The sequence below is a fragment of the Littorina saxatilis genome, unplaced genomic scaffold (assembly GCF_037325665.1).
Source record: "Littorina saxatilis isolate snail1 unplaced genomic scaffold, US_GU_Lsax_2.0 scaffold_753, whole genome shotgun sequence".
NCBI classification, from domain to species: domain Eukaryota; kingdom Metazoa; phylum Mollusca; class Gastropoda; order Littorinimorpha; family Littorinidae; genus Littorina; species Littorina saxatilis.
Genome location: NW_027127638.1, coordinates 57,445 through 66,713, shown reverse-complemented (window position 1 = coordinate 66,713; position 9,269 = coordinate 57,445). Strand labels below are relative to the sequence as shown.

At 44.6% G+C, this 9,269-nt stretch overlaps 1 long non-coding RNA gene across 1 annotated transcript; it reads left to right on the top strand.

Annotated features, from left to right (window-relative positions):
• Window positions 1-226: 226 nt before the first annotated feature.
• On the top strand, window positions 227-8,098 carry LOC138956043 (uncharacterized). The gene is made up of 3 exons (XR_011452476.1): window positions 227-353; window positions 810-913; window positions 7,399-8,098. It is a non-coding gene; the product is annotated as an uncharacterized lncRNA (long non-coding RNA).
• Window positions 8,099-9,269: the final 1,171 nt, after the last annotated feature.

Genomic DNA, 9,269 nt, shown 5'->3' with positions numbered 1-9,269 from the left:
AATCTGTTTAGTTTTATTGAATTATTCAGTTTGAAATTTGAGGTAATGAATGTAGGTGCATTCCCTGACATAATTCTATGAGAGAGAGAGAGAGAGAGAGAGAGAGAGAGAGAGAGAGAGAGAGAGAGAGAGAGAGAGAGAGAGAGAGAGAGAGAGAGAGAGAGAGAGAGAGTGAGTACGAATGTTTAATGCATATCGGTTGTCAGCACTTTGAATATCTACACGTCCACAGCCTCAGAACAGAACCAAGAAGATCCCGACACAAATTCCAACCACGGAGGTGTCATTGGGGGCACCATTGGTGCTGTGGTGGTTGTCGCTGCTGCTGTTGTCATTGTTGTTCTTGTTGTCAGGTACATAGTGCTTTTCCTTTTTGTGAGCCTGTAATGTGCACCAGATGTGTTAATTTTGCTTTATCCCCATACCCATCTTTTGTCATTCAGTGCAAATGCTATTATTGACGTAAAAGAGTAACGTATGTACGGTATAATGTTTGTGCGGTTTTCCGACGCATCATTTATACGATCATAACGATGTCTGATCAGACGAAACCACCCTCAAGGTACACGAAAAGTCACATTAATTCCTGTGACAAGGTGTTTGTTAAGTCTTTGGGGGTAAACGTACACATAAGTTATGATCGACAATTAGACATGTGTCGTATCACCATAGACTTAGCTAATGATGTTAAACATTACAAATAATAATGTCTCTCTGATGTTTTCATCGGTATTACGGCAGAGAAAAAGTGAAACACATGTAAGGATACAGTGCACGCAATGAGTTCATTCTTCTTCTTTTTTTTGCAGACGAAAGCGGAAACAGAAGGAGCGAAGTTCGGGTTCACCACCCACGAGTTTGCAATCTGAACATAGAAGAGACATATATGAACACCCCTCAACTTCGCTTCAAGGTGAACCAACGGTTTATTTGCTAGATTGTGTTAGTCTGCTTATTCGGGTGTGTCTGTGTTGCCAGCTGATGTTTCATGTTTCCACTTTGATGAACAGACCATGTGTGTGTGTGTGTGTTTGTGTGTGTGTGTGTGTGCGTACGTGCGTGTGTGTGTGTGTGTGTGTGTGTGTATGTGCGTACGTGCGTGCGTGCGTGTGTTTGTGTGCGTACGTGCGTGCGTGTGTGTGTGTGTGTGTGTATGTGCGTACGTGCGTGCGTGCGTGCGTGTGTGCGTGCGTGCGTGCGTGTGTGTGTGTGTGTGTGTGTGAGAGAGAGAGAGAAAGAGAGAGAGAGAGAGAGAGAGAGAGAGAGAGAGAGAGAGAGAGAGAGAGAGAGAACTCAGAACTCAGAACTCAGAAATTTTATTGTAAACCACACTGTTGTGTTTGTACAAGGGGGGAGTAGAGTTTCCATTCAATGTATACTCTCTCACAAACAAGTAAGAACAAGTGCATAATACAGTGCTAAGGGTTGGAACATAGCGATCGAAAATCATTTACACACATTCATTTTAGCCTAGCAGTTGCTGTCGATGCCTGAATGCATAAAATGTATACCGGGAGAGTGCCCACAACCTACTTTTGTTTTGTGTTAGTAGTATCTGCATTGACGAGTTTTCTAGTTGACCGATTTCAAAGACATTTCCTAGGTAAGTTTCTCTTATATCAGAGTATACTGGACACTTAAAAAGAAAGTGGTGCTCGTTTTCGTGAGGGTATCTGCAAAGTGGGCAAACATGGGAACCGTTTGCAGAATATCTCTGTTTGTTGCACATCAGGGGTGAAACCCCAAGTCTGAGTTTTGTGAACACTTTTTGGATATATGGATTGTCTATTTGGTCAAGGTACTTTTCTCTTCCAAAGTCAGGTTTAAACAATTTGTATGTGTCATACCTCTCACTGTCTTCTAGCTTACTATGCCAGTTCTGGGTAAAGCAGTCTTTTAGGCGTTGTTGAAAAGCCTTGATAAAGTGTTTTTCGTTGCCGACATAGCCGTACGTCCACACATGTCCAAACCCATTTTCACATAGGAGGTTTCTGACCCTAGCGGACCAATTGTCTGTCCCTCTGTCTGCCATGTTCCTCATCATCACATGGGCCATTTTTACATATCTTGTGTTGGGGAGGCGATTTAGCCGCAACCAATATTTAACGCATCTGGTAGCAGCGAGGACTGATAGGGGAAATCTACCGAGTTCTCCGTATACCATGCAGTTGGGACTTTGGGGGGAAACACCTATTATCCGTTTGCATGCGAACATGTGTACCTTTTCAATGTTAGAGCAATCAAAACAACCCCACATTTCTGAACCGTATAGCAATATGGGGGTAATCTGTGTATCAAAGAGTGTGAAAAAAAGGTTTAGATCATAACATCCAATATTCCACAAAACTCTAAAAATGTCGATAACACCACGCTTAGCTCGTACAATAGAGTCTTCAAAGCATCGTTGGATGGAAACTTTGGTGGTCAAGGTTAAGCCGAGATATTTATACGAGTTGGTAACGTACATGTTGTCGTGACCAAATGTCCAGGCTTCGTTTTTCCCCAAGTATCCACCGTTGCGAAATACCAACACTTTTGTTTTTTCTTTGTTTACCTTTAAACCTAATCTGTTGGCAACTTCATGCAATATATTTAACTGGTTTTGTAGTCCCACCGGTGTCACTGAAAGCAATGCTATGTCGTCAGCAAACATCATGATAAAAAGTTCAATTTCACCCGGAAGAAGTTGAATTCCATGCCTCCCTTTTAGAATCATTTCAGACGCAAGTTCGTTAATCAAAAAAGAGAACAGGATTGGGCTTGCCAAGCATCCTTGTTTGAGACCTTGCATACACTCAAAAAAGGCCGTGTAGTCAGAGTTACACCGAACACAAGATAATACGTTTGAGTACATTGCTCTGAGTGTTTGAAGCATTTTGCCCCCAATGCCGATCTTGAGCAGTACATTCCATAGTACATCTCTTTTGACAGTGTCGAACGCCTTTTGGAAGTCCACAAAGGCCACATACAGTTTCTTGTGTTGTTTAAGTTGCTTGCTTACAGCTGCATATAACGTGAAAATATGGTCCACTGTCGTATACCCTTTTCTGAATCCAGCTTGGGACTCAGACATGACATTGTTCATTTCAGCCCACTTAGTCAATCTATTGTTAATGATGGCAGTATACAGTTTACTGACACAGCTTAGCAGCGACACGCCCCTGTAATTGTCAGGGTTCTCATCGTTGCCTTTTTTTAAGATTGGGTGAATAATGGCTTTGGCCCACTCAGCTGGGTATGTTCCTGTGTGGAACAGTTTGTTAAAAAGCTCTACCAGGTAAGTGGTAACATCATCACCTGCGATGCGAAGCAACTCGTTTGGGATTTCATCTATACCTGTTGCTTTGCCTTTTTTCAGCCCTCTAATGGCTTCTCTTACCTCTCCTTCAGATATATCTTTATTTAGCTCGTCCATGTCGAGGTCCGGGACCTCTTCCGCGGATAACTCGGTTTGCTGAACTGGAGTCGCTCCAGCAGCTAAATTATTAAACACGCCGTTAAAATGGTTAAACCAGTCATCTTTACTAATGCTAGGCGAGCTTCTTCCCTTTCTCTTGAATTTTCTAATTTCCCTCCAAAAGCTTTGGGGGTCATGAATGCTGGCAAGTAAAAGTGACACTTTGTTCTGTTTAAATGTAATCTTTTTATTTTTCAGCAGCTGGTTGTACTTCTTCCTTTCATCTAAATATACCGTTTTACACCGCTCTGCTTCTTTTTCACATTCTTTAAAACTGATTGTATCTGTTCTCTTCTCCATGTCAAGAGCTGTCTTGTTTTTCTTGTACCTTCGAAGAGCTTTTCGTGTCAACTTTTTTCGCTGTTGGCATTCAAAGTCAAACCATTTGTTTTTCTCACCAACCGAAACAGAACCATTCTTAACAGTAATTTCCATTGGCTTAGTTACCTCCTTAAGGGCACGGTTGAACAACTTTACTGATCCATCAATATCCCCACTTATCATCTGCCCCGCCTCTTCGAGTTTACCAGCGAATGATTCCGAGTCAATAAGCTCTCTTACCTCATGTTCTTTATGTGTATCCCATGACATCTTAACTCGTACCCCTTTCTTTGTTTCGTTTTCTGTTTGCCCTGTGTTCTTGTTAGTGGGGCCTGTAAGTGTTAAGCATAGCGGCATATGAGGGGATTCAATTCTCTCTTCGACGGTCAAGCCCAGGCAGAGGGATGATAACTCTTCTGAGATGATAAAGTAGTCGTTTACACTATTTCCATGTCTGGATATGTATGTAAAATGCTTAGACGAAGAGGGCGTGCAAAAACCATTTAGCAGACACAGACCAAAACTAGAACATAACGACAAGAGTTCCCAGCCAAACGTGTTAATTGTCCGATCCTCTGACAATCGAGAAGGGCTATACAGAACTTGATGGTTGCACGGGTCGTCTAGCTGATTTTCTGAGTCAGCAATAGCTTGCAAGGACCCAGTTCTTGCGTTCATGTCCCCACATAGGATGATGTAAACTTCTCCGTACCTTTCTAACATGTCTAACATACATAGTTCAGTTTGTTCAATGTGACATTTGGCCTGGGAGGTATCATAGTACGGTGAAGTTTGGGGAGGGATATACGCAGCTAGGTATATAACATCTTTGTCCAGATTCCACAGTGTCTTCGATATTTTGAGACAGACCATGTGATCGTACGTTACCTCAATCGCATCAAACAATTTAGCTATTTCCTTTTTTACCAGTATAATGACCCCACCTGACCTACGGCCTTTGTCAGTCAGTTTGACAGCCGAGCTCGAAAATACTACAAAGTCGCAGAACGTGTTACTCAAAATGAACGATTTATCCAGGAACGTTTCAACTAGGCAAACGACGTTAAAGTTGTGTATATAACTCACGAAATCGGGGTCTGCTATTTTCGTTGCGAGTCCATCGATGTTCCAACTCAGGAAACGAATGATACCCTTTGCACTATCTCTCGGTACGTTGTTTGGCCTATCGTTGCCGCACCGTCACATGCTGCTGTTGTCTCTCTGCTTGTCGGCGCTGCGGCCCTGACGCCGGTGAGTGCCGGGGTCAGGATCACCCTGCGTCCCAGGAGCAGGCGCTCTGTTGCCGCCGCCAAGCATGATGTCGATACGACCTTGGCGCTGCGTCTTGGTGCCGTGGTTTGGTCCACGGGGAGTTCCAGAGGTGGAGCCCGTCTGTAGCCTGCTGCGCGTCATCACGCCTGGAGGTTCGGCTGTGGCCGTGTTTCCATCACCGCCGCCGTCTAGCCGTGCCCTCGGTACGCCACCCAGATCCCCGCCGCGCCCGCCACTGTCGTGAGGGTGACTGCTGGTCGTCGGAGAGCCTCTACCCCGCCCCCTGCCCGCAAGGGTGTCCCTATGGTCAGCGTCACGCCAAAGGGGGGTAAAGCCATCTGCGCTGGAGGTGGAGGGGCTGGCAACAGGGGACTGGGGCGGCCGATGGGGCAGCGCTGGGAAGTCGTGGGACGAGAGGACGTGTTGGGGCGAGTCCCGTGCCGGGTCCCGCTGGCTGTCGTAGGGTGGGTCGCCGTCTGCACGCTGCACTGGACTCCGCTGTCCTCTGTCTGCGTGGGGTTGGACGGGCTCCATGCGGTCGGGGGGCGGCGCTCTGTGGCCGCCACCCATCCGCGATGACTGTTGAGGCGGGAGCTCCTCCGTCGTCGGCTGCATCCCTGGTGGCTCAGTGCGGTGTCGTGGTGGTGAGGGTTGGGGTAGGGACGGGGTCGGTGAAGGTGTTGGGTGTTGGGACGGGGTTTGCAAAGTGCGTGGGGGGTTACTGTGACTTGACGGCTGAGGGTTGGTTCCCCTGCGTTGCGCTGGTCCCGTGGGTCTCCGCCTGAAGCGCTCCTGCCTGATGACACTGCCGCTGGAGACATCAAAGACGAAGACGGCTTCATTGGTCATCAGCTTGTCGTACGACAGGGTTGCTTTGTAGCCTCTCTGCCGCAGGTCCCGTTGGGTGGGCAGAAGCCGTCTTCTCTTCTCCTGCACTGTTTCGGAAAAGTCCTCACGCACGTACACATCACAATATGTGTCTGAGTCTTTCAGGCTCCGTGCCTGTGAAAGTACGAACTCCTTTTGCTTATAGGACAGGAACTTAGCAACAGTCACTTTGCCAGACCTATACACTCTTTCCAGATCTATGTCTTCCCTAACTCCCATGCCGTAGCGTATAAGGTCCAAAATCTTCTTTTCATTTTCTTCCCAAAACTCACATTGGTCTCTGGTTCCTACTGTGTCCAGTCCTACAAAAATCAGATTGTTCCTCCGACTTGAGTTGTCCAGATAATCCTCTTTCTGTCTTAAGCTTTCGAGCTCGCCTCGAAGTTGCCGGTTTTCTGTCTCTAATGTCTGAAATTGTGATGCGAGATCTCCAACACCATTTGCCAGCTGATCATATTTGTGTTCAAGGTTGGTAAGTCTTCTCTCTACTTTGTCCTCTACGCTCTTAATGCGTTGTTCTATTTTGTGTCCTTGGTGTGCGTTCGAAGCCTCTATCCTGCCAACAGCCTGTTTGAGAGTACGGGTTATATCGGACTGAATACTCTGCATCGCGTTACTCTGTCCCCTGTCCTGGTCATTTTGATACTGATGGTTGCTGTTGCTGTTGCCTTGCCGCTCATAGTAATCTCTCTGATTTGACTGCGAATGAAGGTAAGTGTCACTTTCATACGTGTGCCTATCACTCCTACCGTAATACGGCCCAGGGTTGGGTTCGATGTCGCCACACGCCAACAGCAGGCCGGCGGTGATGAAACAGACAGCGATACACGAAATTGACAATACCTGCCCAGTGCAGCGAAGCGACAGTCTGTATCTTGACCCTTCAGCAGAAGTTGGAAAAAATGTCCTCGTGAAGCGGAGAGCAGTAGCCAGCATCAAGAAGGAACGATGAAGGTATGCCACTGACGAAGCCAGGTGAGTTGTGCCAATACTGTCACGCGCTATGTTATGGTCCGTGCACACGGTGAACAGTAGCGTCAACACAGCGCAGCGGAAAAAGCTCAGTGGTAACTGTGTTGTTAGGTTTTTTTTCACAGTGGCTTTGCGTGCTCTACGACCCATAAAAAATTGAAAACGCCAATAAAATGTTCCACAGACGGCCCTTGGAACCGAGTCTGGCACCGGCATGATCAGCAGAGCCTAGCGCATCCTTGAAACAAAAATTGGCACTCAGCGATACCTTAATACTTATTAGCAGTCAAAATTAACAGAAGAATCCGAGAGCTACCTAGAAACACGTCTTGCTTCATCGTGCGATGTGCTCACCCCCGAGAGAGAGAGAGAGAGAGAGAGAGAGAGGGATTAGTGACTGTTGGTTGTTGTAGCAGTGTGTTCGTTTTCGCTGTCGCTGTCGTTGTTTTCCAGTTTGACGCACGATAATGATTTTGTTTTCCTTTCAGCAACCAACTACGAAGAGCAACCCGCTGTGGAGATGACCACATCCACAGAAACGAATGTCGACGTCACTGTGGGAGAGAGAGGTGACTATGACAGTCTACAATACGGAACTGACGACAGGTCTCCCTACGACACACCCGTCTTCGCCAAACAGAGTGACGTTTATGAAAACGCGGATTTGGATAAAAAGGATAATACATATATGCTATAGCTAAATAAAGGGCAGTTTCTCTGAGTTTGAATTTTAAAAAAATCACAGAAAATACAATAAACACATGTTTGCTGGTCGTATTTAAATGTATCATATTTTTATTTGCTTAGATTTGTCCATTTGTTTATTTGCTCGTTCGACCTCTCTCGTTTGTTCATTTGTTTATCTGTTTGTGTGAAAGGTAAAGCAGTAATTGTGCGAAAACGGTTTGTATGTTGGCTCAATTTTGATTCTGTTTTACAAAATATTCACTCAGATACAAATACAGTGTTTGTTGTACATTATGTGTTTTTGACGTTTTGTTATTTGTTATTTTCTTTCATTAATTAGTCGCAATATTGAATTATGTTTATGTTAAACCTGTTGTTCTTCGTTGCGCTGTGACTTTTTTCTTACGCAATAATGTACCCATGGAATCGTACACATACTATTTATATTCCTCTCTCTCTCTCTCTCTCTCTCTAAAACACACACGCACAAAATAACACATACACACACACACGCTCGCGGACTCCCCCCCCCCCCCCTTGTTATTGTTCAGTTCAATGAGCACGATGGCAAAATATATAATGTGATGGGCATACTCTGTGTGGGTGTGTGTGTGTGTGTGTGTGTGTGTGTGTGTGTGTGTGTGTGTGTGTTCGTATATATGAGAGATGATGGTGATGGTGATGATGATGATGATGATGATGATGATTGTAACGATAGCATTCTAGTGGGGCTCGTATGTTGCAGACGCACTCATAAATCATTCACATCTTGCAACAAACATCATACTTTGTGGTATTGTTCCTTATAATTATTTAAGGGATTTCAGATACAGAGCCACTTCAGAAATCGTTTTTATATTTAGTCAAGTTTTGACTAAATATTTTAACATCGAGGGGGAATCGAAACGAGGGTCGTGGTGTATGTGCGTGTGTGTGTGTGTCTGTGTGTGTGTGTGTGTAGAGCGATTCAGACTAAACTACTGGACCGATCTTTATGAAATTTGACATGAGAGTTCCTGGGTATGAAATCCCCGAACGTTTTTTTCATTTTTTTGATAAATGTCTTTGATGACGTCATATCCGGCTTTTCGTGAAAGTTGAGGCGGCACTGTCACGCCCTCATTTTTCAACCAAATTGGTTGAAATTTTGGTCAAGTACTCTTCGACGAAGCCCGGGGTTCGGTATTGCATTTCAGCTTGGTGGCTTAAAAATTAATTAATGACTTTGGTCATTAAAAATCTGAAAATTGTAAAAAAAAATAAAAATTTATAAAACGATCCAAATTTACGTTTATCTTATTCTCCATCATTTGCTGATTCCAAAAACATATAAATATGTTATATTCGGATTAAAAACAAGCTCTGAAAATTAAATATATAAAAATCATTATCAAAATTTTTTTTTCGAAATCAATTTAAAAGCACTTTCATCTTATTCCTTGTCGGTTCCTGATTCCAAAAATATATAGATATGATATGTTTGGATTAAAAACACGCTCAGAAAGTTCAAACGAAGAGAGGTACAGAAAAGCGTGCTATGCAGCATAGCGTAACCACTACCCCGCTCTTCTTGTCAATTTCACTGCCTATGCCGTGAGCGGTGGACCACGAGTATACGGTCTTGCTGCGTTGCATTGCGTTCAGTTTCATTCTGTGAGTTCGACAGCTACTT